Source organism: Elephantulus edwardii, unplaced genomic scaffold (genome assembly GCF_000299155.1).
Source record: "Elephantulus edwardii isolate Elephantulus edwardi_28Jun2011 unplaced genomic scaffold, EleEdw1.0 scaffold00184, whole genome shotgun sequence".
Classification (NCBI taxonomy): Eukaryota; Metazoa; Chordata; class Mammalia; order Macroscelidea; family Macroscelididae; genus Elephantulus; species Elephantulus edwardii.
The window spans coordinates 2,220,228-2,237,553 of record NW_006399934.1 but is presented as its reverse complement, the minus strand read 5'-3'; the positions used below and the strand labels follow the sequence as shown (position 1 = coordinate 2,237,553).

Below are 17,326 nucleotides of genomic sequence, written 5' to 3'. Positions count from 1 at the left end.
AACCTCTGCAGTCACTGTGTCAGTCTAATTGAGGATCTTTCCTTTGATGACCCTCTACTTTTCCAAGCATGATGTTCTTCTCCAAGGACTAACATCACTGGAATCTCATCATCCTTGCTTCTAAGGAGTAGAGCCCTCTGGCTGTACCTCCTCCATGAGAGATTTGTTCATTGTTTTGGCAGTCCATGGTATAGCCAAAAATCTTTGCCAATATCATGTCTTAATTCTAAGACCACAGTTCTGTCTTTGATCAACATTCAGATGCATAGAAAGCAATTGAAAATACTATGAATTGGGTAGGCATGCTTTAGTCTTTATACTGACATTGCTATCTTTAATACTTTAAGGAAGTATACGGCAGCAGACTTCCCATCCAATACATCATTCGATTTCTTGACTGCTGCTTCCATGGGCATTGTTTGTTTGGGGTTTTTTTTTATTGGGTTTTTTGTTTGTTTTTGGTTTTTTTTTTTACGCATACTGTCAAATTGGATCTGACTGATACAGGAGATTGCCTCTCCTTCTCCAGCAGAGTATCTGGTGGATTTGAACCGCAGGCATTGATTATAGATTGTTGTTGTTGTTGTTGTTATGTGCCGTCGAGTTGCTTGCGACTCATAGCGCAACAACAGCACTAAACTCCGCTCTGTCCTGTGCCAATCGCACTGTCTCTGACACTCTCATCCCAATTATCCCAGTCACTGAATCAATCCACCTCATAGAGGGCCTTCCTCTCCTGCGCTGTCCCTCCACCCTCCCAAGCATGATGTCCCTAAGGACCAGTCTCTCCTCACAGCATGTCCAAAGTATGTTTGACGGAGCCCCAGAATCCTTGCCTCCAAGGAGCCACCTGGTTTAACCCTTTCCAGGACAAATCTGTTTGTTTTCCTAGCAGTCCATGGTATTCTCAATACTCTTCTCCAGCACGACAGCTCAAAGGCATCAATTCTCCTTCTATCCTCCTTGGTCATTGTCCAACTCTCTGATGCATAACAAGTGATTGCGAAGACCATAGCCTGTATCAGACGCACCTTAGTCTCCAGAGAGACACCACTGCTCTTCAGTACTTTGGAGAGGTCCCTAACAGCAGATTATAGATTAAAGAGAAATTAAATACTTGACAATTGCAATCTTTTCTATGTTTAGCATCATGTTTGTTACTGGCACAGTTTTGAGAGTTTTTATTCATGTTGAGATGTAATCCTTACTGAAGGCTGTATCATCTTTGATCTTCAGTAAATGCATCTACTCTTCTTCATTTTCAGCAAGGTTGTGTCATCGACATACCACAGGGTGTTGATGAGTCATCTTCTTATCCAAATGCCAAATTCTCCTTCACATAATCCAGTGTCTCAGATTATTTGCTCAACATACATACTGACAAATGGAAAGTGCCCAGAGTAGGGCTGGCACATAGATACGGGAAACAATTGTAACAAGGGCCCTTCACTTTACAGATGAGAGCTTGAGGGGCGTGAATGACTCAGATCATTAGTCAGGAACAGGAGGGGCTAGTTCTTGACCTTGAAGCCAGTCTTGAGTCCATGGCCTAGTGAAATCTCATGATGTCATGGCTTTTTTGCCCCAAGGGTAAGCAAGTCTCTATCTTCTGGACAGGGAGGTATGTGGGTCACAGGAACCAATGAGTAAAAAGTAGTGAGTCAGCTCATGTGTAGGTGGATAGTCAGGGCCTCACAGGACGAGCTGTTAAAGGGGCAAAAGGATGTCTCAATGAGGACTCAGAGGCTGCAGGGATTGCAATGGATGCCCCTGAGGGTGGCCAGTGTCAGATACAAGGTGGTAACTGATGTGGGGCAGGAGGTCAGGAAGGGGGCAGGGGGGAGGACTTCTGGCAGTAGATAAAATTAAGTGGTATGGAATGAAGCATCCCTGAGGGAGGATTCTTTCTCAAAATGTTGAAAAGAAGGGCTGGGATATCTATGAGCCCCGGAAGATGGGTAAGCTGGAGGGAGAAAAGAACCATTAACACTTGGCCTTTCCTCCAGTCGATGCCATGCCATTACCTGTTTAGGAACTGGTGCTGTGAAGGCTCCTGTGTCTGGTCATTCTATCCACTTATCTGTGTTGGCTCCATCAGAGGGCTGAGTCATTATCATCATCTTCCCCACCTACCCTACCCCTCCCTTGCCCTTTCCAGCTACTTTTCCAGAAATCTCCTGGGATCCAAACATAGGCCATGGGTGAGGAGGATGAATGAGTGTCAGGTGGAGAATAAAGGGAGAGTGCCCAAAGAAAGGCCGCTGGTGAGGAAACACCAGCCTCCCCAAGGCCTCCCCGATGTTGAGATGGTGCCTGGGCTCCTGACTCCACATCTCTCAGAGGCAAGAGGTGAGAAATACACAATGTGCAGCCATGCTGAACTTGTTTTCATTCCAGTAAATAGGCTGGAAAGAAGCTGAGGGGGAAGTCAAGAAAGGGCCCAAGTGGATGATGTGAACAAGAGGAGAAGGGGGAGCAAGAGAAAAGAGAAGAATTGGGAGAGGCAGAGAGAAAGAAATAAAAGGAGAAGATGGGAAAGAAATGGTGTGGAGATAAGTAGAGACAGTGAGACAGACGGGAGAGGGAAAAGTGAGAGACAAAAGAGATAAACAGAAAATGAAAAAGAGAAGTTGAGATAAAAGTAAAAAAGAGAAATGAGAAAGGGAGAAAATAGATACTGAAACTCAAGGAGAGAGGTCAAGGAGAGAAAAAAGCGAGAGCTTAAACTGGGCACGGAGGAGGGAAAGGAGAGAGCTCTTAGAAGAAAACAGAGCAGGAGAGACAGAGAAGGAAACAATAAGATAAGAAAGGCAGGAAGTGGGGGGCAGAAACCCACAAGAAAGGAAGGGCAGCCCCTTCCCTGGCCTGTAGCCAGTTCTCTCAGTGCTGCCCCAGGCCCTGCCTAGAGCTCAGGAAACTCAATGTACATCTCTGCAGAGGATGTTGGCATCAGACTGAGCTGAAGGGCCTGACCTCAACAAGGAAAATGGGGAAAACATGTAGGAGGATCCTACGCCCGACTATGCCGGCATCGCTAAAGAAAAAAACACCTATAAGCACTTCTTCATGCTTCCCTCAAACTTGTTGAGTGAGCAAGGGCCCCCTGTGGTTCACACAATAAGATCTGTGGTCTCCTTACCTTTCAGTGCCTCATGCTTTGCTGTCATCTCAAGTGCCAATTCAAAAGGACCACAGTCAAAAAAAGTAAGAGGCTTACCACCACCATCACTCATTCTGGGATTGTTGTTGTTATGTGTCATCAAGTTGCTTATGATCCTATGTACAATTTCCCTGCAACTTGCTCTATCCTGTGCCAACCTTATTGTCTCTGACACACCTACTCCCATTACCCCAGTCATTGAATCAATCTGTCTCATCAAAGGTCTTCCTCTATTGCAAGGTCCCTAAACCCTTCCAAGCATAATGTCCTTCTCCAAGGATTGGCCCTTCCTTGCAACGTACCCAAGGTATGGCAGATGAAGTCTCCAAGAATCAGCCTGGTTTCACCCTCTCCAAGATGAACCTGTTTGTTCTCCTAGCAGTCCATGGTATATTTAGTACTCTTCTCCAGCACCACAGCTCAAAGGCATCAATTCTCTTTCTATCATCCCTAGTCATTATACAGCTTTCTGATGTATAGCAAGCAATTCCGAAGACTATGGTGTGGATCAGGTGCATCTTTATCTCTAGACTAACACTGTTGCTCTTCATTACTTTGGAGATGTCCCTGATAACAGACTTTCCCAATGCAATTCATCTTTTGATTTCTTTGCTGCTGGTACCAAGAGTACTGATTGTGGAGCCAAGCAAATTAAAGTTGTTAACAATCTCAATCTCTTCACCATCTAACATGATGCTGCCAATCAGCCTAGTGGTGAGAATCTTTGTTTTCTTGATATTGACCTTCAATCCATATTGAAGGCTGCAGTCCTTGATCCTCTGCAGCAAGTGCTTCAAGTCCTCCTCAGTTTCAGCAAGCAAGGTTGTGTCATCTGCATAATGCAAGTTATTGATGCTTCCTCCAATCCTGACTCCACAATCCTCCTCATAGAGCCCAGCCTCCTGGATGATCTGTTCTGCATATTGATAGAAAAGGTATGGAGATAGGACACATCCCTGGCATACACTCTTCCTGATTTTGAACCATATAGAGTTTCTTTGCTCTGTTAATTTTGGGATTAGGTGGTGATTTACTGGAGTAATGTCAAGCCCTCCTAAAGGCAAGGAAATAGGTGTGCCACCAAGGTCAGAATGAGGTTGTTGACTAGTAGGAATAACAGATACCACAGTCTCCACACCTCAGGAGAATGGGGGGCGCGCGTGGAAATAGTAATCCCTGAAGGTATAAGGAGACAAGAAAACTCATTTATTCTGGCATGCTATAGGAAAGGAGAAAGTTAAAGATGGGAATTAAGGCCTCCAGTCAGACAGCTCCTCCTGAGACCCGAAATGGCTACCTCCTACTGGACATTTTATACAGGATACAATATTGAAGTTCCATTTACTTAAAGTTCCATTTAGCTGCTAAAACAAGGTGCTTCCAGGTTTCTCAGGATAAGCAGAATTCAGGTTGGCTGTTCATAGGGTCACTGTGAAATGTACTCAACTTGTTGGCACCTATAATAACAATAAAAAAATTATCATTTTATAAATGGGAACCTAATTTTCTATGTAAATATTCACCAAAATTATCATAAACTAATTTTCCTCCTTTGTTGTGTGCCATCAAATCAGACCAGAGAGGCACAGGAGGGGACTGAACCTCCTTCTCCAGTTGAGCATCTGGTGGATTTGAGCTGTGCTCCTTTGGGATTACAGTGCAATTTCTTGCCACTAGGCCACCAGAGCTCCCTTATAAGTGTCATTTTAGCAAACTAATCTCCTTGGTAGGCTAGAAGGGCCTCCCATTTTTATGGTGGCTTTGTGGTAAGGAGTCACAAATCAGAGAAAGATGGGCAATCTTCTTCCACACAACTTATAGCCTCTGAAAACTGACTGGAGCGACAGCTATGAATCAGTTCCAACTTGATGGTACTTAACAACAACAAATAAGAACCCAGTCATGGGATGGGAGTACCAAAGATCATCGCTGAAAAAGCTACATCAGTAATTCACTGCATCACATAGGGTGTTCCCATGTAATAAACCTTGTGGCAGAGACCACAGGACGAGTAGACCCTGCAGCCCCTTGTCTTCTTGGCCTCTGTCTTTCCTCACCCCAACCCTCTTAATGTCTTCCCTATCTTCTCTGTTTTTGTCCCTGGCACCATAACTCACATTTGCCCTGGAGTAGATGGTGCTGCCTATGGCCATGGAGAGAAAGCTAAAGGCAGAGAATTCGGCCTGGCAAAGGAGAAGGATGGTTGCAGGCCTTTAGCTGAAAGGATCCTAAATGTGTGATGGGGAAGTAAGTGGAAAGGGCTTGGTAAAGAGAGCACTGGGGTGGGGGTGGGGAGAGCATGCACAAGCTCAGGAAAGGACAAAGGAGCCTCTGGGGAAGAATCTCACTTCCAAGGATATTGCCAAGTATGGCCTCCAACCACAGAGGGAGAGCCAACTCCCAGCACCTCAACTTTTCTACCACCAGCCAAGTGCCTTTCCCTGTGCCAGTGCCCAGGCCCACCCTGCACAGGTAGACTCCAGTGTCATGGGCTTGCGCATCCCAGATGTGCAGCTCAGCCTGATGGTCGTGGAAGAAGTGGGTAGGGTTCAGGGGCCCTGGAACTCTGGGGTTCCTCATCTCCTTCCCTAGGGCTACCTTGTCTGGCTGAACCAATTAATGACCCGGCTCCCTCTCTCTGCTGGCATTGAAGGAGCAGGGCAGGGAGACAGAGGTCCACTACTGGGTCCAAATGTCAGGAGGCTAGGTCACCTAGAGGGCACAGGGTCCTGGGGACCAGAGAGAAGACTCACAGAATATCTCTACAGTGACACCAAATTGAAAAGATGAGAAAGCTTGGAGTCAAATATCCAGTTATTCTACCATCACAGGTACATAGAGACAGTATTTCAGTAAGTCTGTTCCATTCATCCCTCTCCTCTTTACCAATCTGAGTTCTTAAATGTGCTTTTTTCTTTTTATTGTGATCAGAGTGAGTTTGCAAAGCACGCATATTTTTCATTTAGCCACTTTCACACGTTTTGTTTTATAACATTAATTACAATAGCTACAATGCAATCGCACTTCTACTTTCTTCCTGCAATTCTCATTCCCATGAGTACTTTTATCAACTCCTTCCTGCCTTAAGGCTTTCCCCTTAGATAAATGCTACACTTTCAGCCTTATATGGCTCATTATTCTAAGAAGTGAGTGCCTCCCTGGTGCCAATGGCCACCTTTTGTGGTGGTTTTATGTGCTGTTAAGCTGTAACCGACTCAAAGCTGACCCTCCAGTAGATTTTCAGAGGCTGTAAATCACACAGGAGGAGACTTTCTCCTGCAGAGCAGCCAGTGGACTCGAACCACTTACCTTTGGGTTAGCAGTACCACCTATTGTTTGGCTGAGAGCTGAGCCACAGGGGTATTTTGTTTCAAGTTTTGGGATTTTGGTTTTTTTAATTTTAATTTTATTTTATTATTTCTTGTATGTGTACCATCAAATCGGATCTGACTGGTACAGGAAGAGACTGTCGCCCCTTCTCCAGCAGAGCATCTGGTGGATTCGAACCACACATCTCTGGGATAGCAATACAGCTTCTTGCCACTAGGCCACCAGAGCTCCCTTGTGTTTCAGGTTTGAAAAATTACTAAAGCCATAGTCTTGGTCTAGTGTCTATGAGATGATTAAGCCTTTACTTTTTTTTCTGCTTTTTAGTTTTGTTCTGCATTCCCCCCCCCCCAATCTATCCAGGGTCATCTACTATGATCCCTTTTAGAGCATTCAGCATTGACAGTTGAGTATCATCTAGGTCCTCTGATCACAGGGTTGTGGAAATTGAACTAGCTGTTTCAACAAACTTTTCCTTTCTTCCTTCTTTTTTGTTCCAGACACAGGACACCTGACTTGGCTAGCTTCTCAGAAACTTCACTGGAGACACACCAGAGTAGGATGTAGAACACTGTCTTTGTGGACTGTGCTATGCCAACTGATGTCCTCCAAGAATCTCAAAGAACCAACAACTCATTCCCTCACAGTGTTTTATTATGATTCATCTGCTTACAAAACACTGTCCCTTATTGGCTCTTCTATGAACATATTTACAGCATATAGTAGTAATATGAAAGTAGAAATACCTATCAGACTTATTTGTGATCGTGAGTGTAGTCCTTGTCACCTACCGACATTTGTTAGCCTTGCCTGTCTGCCTGTATATCGGCTGTTAACTCTATTTCTTATGTACTTCACAATAGTGGTATTGTGCTGATCATTCTCTTACTGTTTATTGTCTTTTCCTTCAATCATCTTAATATATGTCTATTATCTAATTTACTCCCCTCTCCCTCCCTCCCTTAAAAATCCCTAGAAGCTATTAAGCATTATATGTTGCTGCTAACAGAAAGGTCAGAGGTTCAAATCCACCAGGTAGGCCATTTCCTCCTGTGAAGATTTAAAACCTCGGACACTTGATAAGGGGTCCCAAAGAGTCAGGGGCAACTCAACAGAAGTAGGTCACTCCCTCCCTTCCCATACTTGCTAACTATACAGAAAAAGAATATGTGTAAACATTTCTTTAGCTTTTTGTAACAGTGGTCTTATACAATATATTTATCATTTTATAGCTGAATCATTTAATGCAGCATGATTTCCTTTGTAGTCATCCCTGTTATATACAATTTTGTGAACTTGTTACTGTTTTTCAGTTTCTTTAGCCATTAATTTATCCACTGATGGGTTGTTTCTAACTCTTTGCTATTGTAAATGATGCTGAAACAAACATGGGTGTGTAGTTATCTGTTTTTGTTACAGCTCTTCTTCTTTAGGTTATATACCTAATGGAGTTCTGGTGGCCTAGTGGTAAGAAACCATGCTGCAATCCCAAAGGCTCATGGTTCTAATCTACCAGCTGTTTGCAGAAGAAGGAAGGGCAATCTCCTCCAATGAGATTTGTTGTTGTTGTTGTTGTTGTTATGTGCCATCTAGTGGCTTGCAACTCATAGCGACCCTGTGTACAACAGCCCTAAACTCTGCTCTGTTCTATGCCAATCTCACTGTCTCTGACACACCCATCCTGATTACCCCAGTCATTGAATCAATCCACCTCATAGAGGGCCTTCCCCTCCTGCACCTGCTCTCCACCCTCCAAAGCATGATGTCCTTCTCCAAGGACTGGTCTCTCCTTACAACATGACCAGAGTATATCAGACGAAGCCTCAGAATCCTTGCCTCCAAGGAGCAGCCTGGTTTAACTCTCTCCAGGATGAATCTGTTTGTTTTCTTAGCAGTCCATGGCACTCTCAGCACTCTTCTCCAGCACTGCCTCTAAAAACCTGCTGGAGGGTCAGCTATGAGTTGGTCCCTGCTTGACCGCAAACAAGAACATGTACCCGATAGTAGGCTTGGTAGATCAAATGCTTTTAATGTTTTCAACTTCTTAAGGAAGCACCAAACTGTTTTCTGTAGTGAAATTTTACATTCTCACCAGCAGTATATGAGAGTTTGAATCTCTCCATACCCTCAACAGCATTTATTGCTTGCTGTCTTATTGAATGAATTTTGCTATTATTAGTGGGGCAATTTACTTTGTTTATGAAATAATTTTTCAAACTCTTTTCCACATTAACTTTCACCCTCAGGCTCCCTCATCGTTCTTCAGCAACATTCACAAGTAACTTGTCTTACTGGAATTTAACCAGTGACAGTTAAATTGGATTTCATTAATGGATGGTTGCTTGGTAACTAATATCATTAATTACACTCTTTCAGACAATATACCAGACAAGTCTGTTTTGGAAGAAGTGTAACCAGGTTTATTTTTTAGAGGCAAAGATGGTGAAACTTTATCTCAAATACTTTGGTCATGTTGTTAAGAGGGATCAATCCTGAGAAAAAAAGACATCATGCTGGAAGGAGAGAGAGAAAGAAGAAGACCTTCAACAAGACAGATTGACACAGTAGCTTTAACACTGGGCTTGAGCATGTCAGAAATCATGCAGATGAGACAGAATAGGGCAAGGTTCAGATCTGTTGTTGATAGGGTTGCTATGAATCAGGGTGGAAGACACATAACAGCAACAGGCATTATTTTGGCGCTAATGACATTTCTCACCATGGTACTTTTTTTTTTTTTTAAATCATGAACTAATTAAGTCTCCACGGTGAAGACGTGGTTATAATTGGCTACAAGTCTTAGTTAATTCATCTGAATAGATTAAAATTTTGGAAGCATTCCTCTGGAAACTCTATGAACTTTGAGAAATGATGATAGTTATAGAAAGACTTCAGGTTTTTTGTTCATAGGGTCACTAAGAGTCGCGCTTGACTTGAAGACAATCCGCAATAACAGATTAAAATTACTTGTTACATTTCCCAGCTAGTGAAATCTGCTAGTCATTCAGGGCTTTCTCAGACCTGAGTGTGTGTCAGAATCACCTGGAGAGTTTGTTAACAAATTCTTGGGTCCCCACTCCCAGAGTTTTAGGCTCAAAACGTCTGGAACAAGAAACCTTGGTGACAGTATAGTTAAAATGGTTTAAGTATAAAGCTGCTAATATTTCCCTGGAAGAGCTGAAAATGGAGTTGCCGAGAGACAGCCCAGATTTGTGGTTTACAGCTATAGGCCCATGCATGAGGATGGCTGAGTCTTCCTCCTTTGTACTTCATCTTCTCTAGCCCTGTGCGCTGTAAGCCTGACCAGATGATGTACACAGGGAGTAAGAACAGGCTGGTCTAGATGGCAGAGCTTATGATGGTGTTTGAAATCTGTACCACTGATGACATAGCAGAGACCTGGCTGCCGGAGAAGCTGTCTTTCTTTTCTAATCTCTGGGTCGGGGCCTCGAATTCCTGATGACTGAGTCCCCCAAAGAGCTGAGAACTCAGATCCTTGAACATGTGCAATCCTAAATAAATTAAAAATACAAGAATTCAAGGGGGAGGGGGGTAGCATAAGGCTGCAAAATGAAAGGCTGGTGGTTTGAACCTTACCGCCATTCTGCACGTAACAGATATAGGGGGAGAGGATATGGCAAGTTGCTTTCATAACGATTTACAGCTTTGGAAAGCCTATGGGGTGTTCTACTCTATGAAGTAGCTATGAATCAGCATCTAAGCAACGAGGTTTGGGGCTTGGAGGTCTGGATTGGAGGACTCAGCTGCTGATTTAGAGTCATGCTTGGAGAAAACACTGCACCTACTTAATGAATGTTTCTGGTAGTTAAGATTTCCCTGTTAATTAAAACCCATTCCACCAAGAAATTTATCTTAGATTTAATTGGATTCATAAACTCTTAATTATATATCTAGACCTTAGATCATAAATCTAATTTAATTGACTTATTTGAGTCCATCACATTAAGACTAGTCGCTTAAAACAAAATTCATATTCCACTCCTGAAATACACACACACAAAGAAAAAGAAAATTAAAAAAGCAAATTTAGCCCCTACGTTTAAGTCTTTCTTTCCTTCAAGCCTTTTCACTGGGTCTTTCAACCTTTTTAGATGAAAAGGGATCTGAGATAAAACTACACATGATCTTCACAGCCTAGAGACAAGAGAAATACAGCAGGGGCCAGAGAGAGACCCATGGATGAGGGGAGTCTCATTCAGCTTTACAGAAAACCCCAGAGATTCCAGCTCCCCTTTCCTACCCAGTCCCCTCAGTGCTCAGTGCTCCCCTCATCCTGCTCCCTTTAGCATCTATGTGTCTGGCCTCCCTCATCCCCACTCCCAGTCCCACATCGCTCCAAGCCCTTCCACGTGGATGGACCATGATAAAGATGAGCAACAGCATCCAGGCCATGTCGTAGCATAGTGAGGTCAGTAAGGGTGACCTCAACAGGGAGATCTGGGTGGAGGAGGAGGATCTATTACTCAGGGCCAGGTCTTTGGTCACCAGTGAGGGTGAGGAACTTCCAGGGACTAATATCACTTGCCAAAAACTCTGCTGCCTGAGACCATGACCATCAAACACATGTCTCCCTGGAGTAAGGGGATACTGCTGGTGAAGATATCTGGGTCTCTAGGAGGTGTGAACATGTGGTGAGCAACATAAAAGGCAGAGTGAAGCTCAGATGCCTGGTAAGGAAATGGCAGGTAGGCTGATAGGCAAGAGTAGGTAGGTAGGCGGGTAGGTGAGACCAGGATGTGGTTCTCTTCACCTTCTGAGAGTTAGGGCCAGTCCTTTACCCAGAATAAGCCTCCAGGAGGCCCTCTGGACCCAGAAGCTAACCTATTTCCCCTTCCCACTGCCTAACAGCTCTATATTCATCCATCCTTGTCCTTTGAGTATGGCCCTCATGCTAGGACAGTTCTAAAATTTATACATAGTAGAAGCAAAAGTGAGCTCATTGGTATTAAGGGACAGTGGTGAGAATCTTTCACTAGAAATTAGATTTACACAGATTGCGTTGATTTGGATGGTTTGAGTGGAGGAGCACAACCTGATGGAGAAGTTTGTACTGATTCATAGTCACATCTCCAGTAAAAAAATTGTGGTTAGGGTTGTGTATCAGCTTTGCTGCCTACAATTCACTGTCTTGGCAGTTATGATATCTTCATTTCCTTGATGAGATCTGCTATTATATAATCATTCCTTTGGTTGGATTTTATACAATCACTACCATAAGAGCTGCTGTGAACAGGTCCTTCCTTCAAATGAAAATTTCTTCTCTCAGTTGTTCTGAGTTGGTCTACATGTTCTTTGAAATGCAAACATCTTAACTCAAAAGGTAAAGAGTGAGGCTTAAGTTTTCCAGCCTAAGCCCTATGCTCTCTACAGAGGTCTATTGCATTCAACAAGCTTTCATTTCTCTTGGACAGATCTTACCTCCTCTTTTAACATATCTAATCAAGGATAGTCTGAAGGCAGACTTACATGCTTTCTGCAATCTGAATATAAAGTTATCATTTTTATTACTAAGTAGAAGACTAGGGCAAAAGAGGAAGACTCTCAGTGAGATGGACTGATACAGTGACTATGTACTATGTACTATGATAGTCCATATTGGGCTTGAGAATGACCGAGATAATGAGGATGGTGTAAGGTAGGGCAAAGTCTGATCTGTTGTTCACAGTGTTGCTATAAGTTGTAGTCAGCTTTATGGCCCCTTACACCAGCAATTAGACAACCATCACTCCTATCAGTTTGTTGGACTATGGTGACTCGTGTGTTGCTGTGATGCTGCAAGCGATGCCAATGACATTTCAAATACCAGCAGGATCACCATGGTGGACAGTTTTTAGTGGAACATCCAGACTAAGACTAAGAAGCCGAGCTGGCTATCCACTTCTGAAATAACAGGCCTTTAAAAATCCCAGTGGACAATAGTAGAACATTATTGGATAGAGTGCAGGAAGATGAACCCTTCAGGTAGGAAGGCACTCAAAATGCAACTTCTCACAATAGTGTCTACCTTATGATGCTTTCACCCAAAGAAAGATCATCATTTACTGATGCCACAAGGCTCAAAATGAGGAGCTTGCTGAAGGACTGGAGGGAGATGCCTTAATTACCAGAACTAAGCTTTGTAACAGTGCCTTTGTAACAAAGCTGCAAGGCTGAAAGCTGAAGGGTCTCCAAGCACGCTTCAGAAGCTGTCCTGAGAAATTGTATCATGTTGCCAAACTCACTGTAATCTGTTAACTAATAAACCCCCACAATTGTGAATATTATTCTGTGAGGTTTATGTATCTATTGCAATGCATTTTGGACCCAGTAGGACAGTAGGATTGGTAGTGGGATTAAAAGAAACAGGCAGGGAAGTGTGGGGTACATGTCTGACCCAAAGAGAATAAGTTCTGTGTTGTGGAAGCTGATTATGGGAACAGATTTCCCTTGCGCAGTTACTGGAGGTCAGACTGGGCTATTTCCGTGCCATCCCTGCTGTTTTTACAGATGAACTTATATGGGCCATTTATACAATACTATATGAGAAATTACAATCTGAAGAGAAATAGTGTGGCACTGATGATCAAAAAGTACATAAAATATGCACATACACACATAAAAGGAAGTCCTGATAATTTAACTATCTTTCAAATATACTCACTAACCATGACAGTCAAAGATGAAGAAATTAAGACTTTCTACCAACTTTTGCAGTCTGAAATTGATCGAATATGCAATCAAAATCCATTAATAATAACTGATGACTAGAACGCAAAGGGGCCTGGTAGCCTAGTGGCAAGAAGCTGTGCTGCAATCCTGAAGGCACATGGTTAAGATCTACCAGCTGCTCCATGAGAGAAAGATAGGCACTCTCCTCCTGTGTGATTAACTTACTCTAAAAACTCATTGGAGGGTCAGCTATGGGTTGGTTCCGGCTCGATGGTGCACGACAAGAACACAAAAGCCAGGAACAAAGACTAAGGACTGGTATTTGAAAAATATGGCCTTGGTGACAGAAATGAGGCTGGAGATCACATGACAGATTTTTTTACAATGAATGATTTAACATTGTTGGGACTTATTCCCCAGGAGGAAAATTCCTCAAGTTTCATGTTCATAGACAGTCTGAAAAACGGACCCAGCTACAAACTAAAAGACATTGGTTTATGGGGACAAGAAACTTACTGCTCAGGGGAGGAATGCAGCACTGCACAGTTCTGATGGCAGCAGATGGAAGATTATCACTGAGAAGGGGCGAAGGAGCTAACCACTGTATACCCTTACACAAACTACTCCCAATCCAAAGCAAAGTCAAGCAGTATAGTAGTGTACGAGCTTAGTTTAAGGAACAAACTGTCACCAGCTTGATGTATATCTAGTTCTGCAAGCATGACTAAAAATAATAGGGGGAACCATGAGCTTGCCCTCATTCTGGAAAGAAACTAGAAAAATAGGTTTAAGAATTCAGCAAGCTCAATTTAAATGTAGCTATTCTGGGGCATTTATAGGATATACCATGCAAATCTCAAGTTTGCACATGGACCTCACCTCATGCACTACACAGGACTCAAGCTGACTACATCTATGGAAACATGTTGGAGAAGCTCTATATCAGCAGCCAAAATTAGGCTAGGGGCCAACTGTGGAACAGATCATCAAGTACCCAATGTCCTAGTACAAACTGAAGGTGAAGAACATTGAAACAAGTCTACGAGAATCAAAATATGACCTTGAATGCAACCCGACTAAATTTAAAAACCATCCTCAGAATAGATTTAATGCATTAATCACTCATGGCTGAAGACCAGACGAGTTGGGAAATATCAAAGATATCATCCAGAAAAAAAGCAAAAGATCATTACAAAGACAGGGAAGAAAGAAAGGACCAAAACAGATGTTAGAAAAGACTCTGAAACTTGTATTGGAATGAAAAGAAGTCAAAACAGGGGGAAGAAATGGAGAAGTAAAAGAGCTGAACAGAAGATTTCAAAAAGCAGCTCAAGAAAGACAAAGCAAAGTATTACAATGAAATATGCAAAGAGCTGGAGTTAGAAAACCAAAAGGGGGCGAATGAAATGGCAGCCCCCGTCCTGCAAGGCTTGTGTCGTTGGTCACGGCAGCCAGCCCTGGTTGCTCAATCCATAGCTGTAGTTCCAGTAAGAACTAAAAAACGTTTCACACCTCCTAATTATGAGCCTAAATACAAGTCATAGAAGGAATTTATAGAGCACGCTCGGAAAGCAGGCTTGGTCATTCCTCCGGAACGTTTGGAACGTGCCATACATCTGGCCTGTACAGCTGGTATTTTTGATACTTATGTTCCTCCGGAGGGTGATGCTCGAGTATCATCTCTTTCAAAGGAAGGACTAAAACAGAGAACTGAGCGATTAAAGAAGAATGTAGCATCACAGTTGTCAATCCAGAAGATAAAAGAATATGATGCAAATTTTAAAACAGCAGATTTCCCTGAAAAAGCTAAAGATATCTTCATTGAAGCTCACCTTTGTCTAAACAATTCAGACCATGATCGGCTTCATACCTTGGTTACTGAACACTGTTTTCCAGACATGGTCTGGGACATCAAATATAAGACTGTGCGCTGGAGCTTCGTGGAATCTTTAGAGCCACCACAGGTGGTTCAGGTTCGCAGTTCAAGCATGGTGAACCAGGGCAATATGTACGGCCAGGTCACAGAACGCATGCACACCCGGCAGACTCTGGCCATCTATGACAGGTATGGCCGGTTGATGTATGGACAGGAAGATGTACCCAAAGATGTTCTAGAGTATGTGGTGTTTGAAAAGCACCTGACAAACCCTTACGGGAGCTGGAGAATGCATGGCAAAATTGTTCCCCAATGGGCACCGCCCAAACAACCTATCCTTAGGACGGTGATGATCCCCGGCCCCCAGCTGAAACCATGGGAAGACTATGAAGACCATAAATCTCAGCTGGCCTCATGGCAGAAATGGTCCTGGGGTGACAGTCTCATAATGGAAGTGATAGAAACTGTGGAGTCTGGAGTGTGGGAGCTGTGTGGTCATCTGTCTCAGTCATGCAATAGAAAGAACTACTTTTGTTCTCACTACTCCTGCTTGGGTTTTTTAGCAATATCATCCTCAACAACCATGACTAACGGCGGCGCCCAGGTGTATGACTCGTCTTCATAGCCTTGGAATTGTGTTTCTTTTCCTTCTTTAAAAAAAAAATTATTCATCTAGCTTCTATATCTGGATGAAAAATTATATATCTTAGAGAACATCTGATACCAGTTTTTCCCACATCAGTGACTGTTTGAGCAAACTGGGATTTTTTTTTTCCCCCTAATCACAGGACAGGGAATATAGTCCGAAATAAAATACCGTCAGAGTATTGAAAAAAAAAAAGAAAACCAAAAGGGAAGAACACACATGGCATTTCTCAAACAGAAAGAAGTGGAAAACAAATTCAGGAAGAACTTTTCTCCCAAATAAAAAAGCTATCTGGGGTGGGCAGTGCAGTGGGAGCAGGGAGGAAAATGTGCAACAATGAAGGATTGGAAACCCAAGTTCTTTATAAACTTTCATTAAAATCTCAGTTTAGAAAAAAAGAAATGAAAAAAAATTTCAGTATTAGCATGGACCATGTCAAAGTACTTTTTAAAAAAATAAATTTCTACCAGATGCTCTGCCGGGGAAGGAGGGACAATCTCCTCCTGTACCAGTCATATCTGATTTGACAGTACACGCACACAAAAATAATAAAAGAAAATTAAAATTAGAAAAGAAAAGAAAAATTAAAAAATAAATTTCTTTTATATTAGTTTGCTTACCAAAAAAAGAAAAACAAATTCAAGCCTCAAGTGGCAACACTAGAGGGCAAGATCTTGAATGATACAAGAAGCATCAAAGACAATAAAAGGAACACACAGTCACTGCACAGTCACTGTACCAAAAAGAACTGGTCAACACTGAATCATTATAGGAAGTAACATATAATCAAGAACCAATAGTACTGAAGCAGGAAGTCTAAGCTGCACTGAAAGAGTTAGGGGTTGTGGGGGGGGGGAAGAAAGGCCTGGGGAGGAATTAATAGAATACCAAATAAGGTGTTTCAGGAAACAGGTACAATCCTGTATGTACTCACCAATCTATGCCAACAAATATGGAAGACAACTACCTACCTGACCAACTGACTAGAAGAGATCCAAACTTGTTCCTATTCCCAAGAAAGGAGTGTGGGGGGACATATCTGACCTCATAGGAATTGGTTTTGTGCCATGGATGTAGATGATGGGCACAGTTCACCTTTGTAGAGCGGGTAAAAGTCAGACTCAGCTGTCTCCACATGCTCCTTGCTCTTTTTATAACTCTCAGTGACAGATTGACACAGTGATGGCAACACAGCTGAGCTTGTGAAGATGCTTCAGGATCAAACAGGGTTCCATTATGCAGTGCGTAGGATCGCTGATTCAGAGGTGACTTAACAGCAGCTAACATGATAATGTGATAATGTAGCACTTAAGAAAGAATGATTACAGATAAAAGCCTCATGAAACATACCCATCCCTCTTTAGACACTCATTTCCTCTTTTACGTATTTTTTTCTTTATGCCTATGTTTCTAGCTCTTTTCCATATTACATTAATAGATTCTCTATTTCCTACTTTTTCTACTACAGTGATTTGGAGCATATTTCTTGAGATACTAATAGTAAGGAATGGGGTCAGTCTAGATTCAATTAGCAGCTTCCCATTCAAGCAACAGTATTTTCAATTGCTTCACATGCATGTTTAGATGCTCTGGTAACCTACTGGTAAGAATCTGCAGAGCAGCATTTCAAACTCACTAACTGCTCCAT

The 17,326-nt window shown here is 42.6% G+C and overlaps 1 pseudogene; it reads left to right on the top strand.

The window, feature by feature from the left end:
• Nucleotides 1-14,562: 14,562 nt before the first annotated feature.
• On the top strand, nucleotides 14,563-15,657 carry LOC102862887 (annotated as a pseudogene).
• Nucleotides 15,658-17,326: the final 1,669 nt, after the last annotated feature.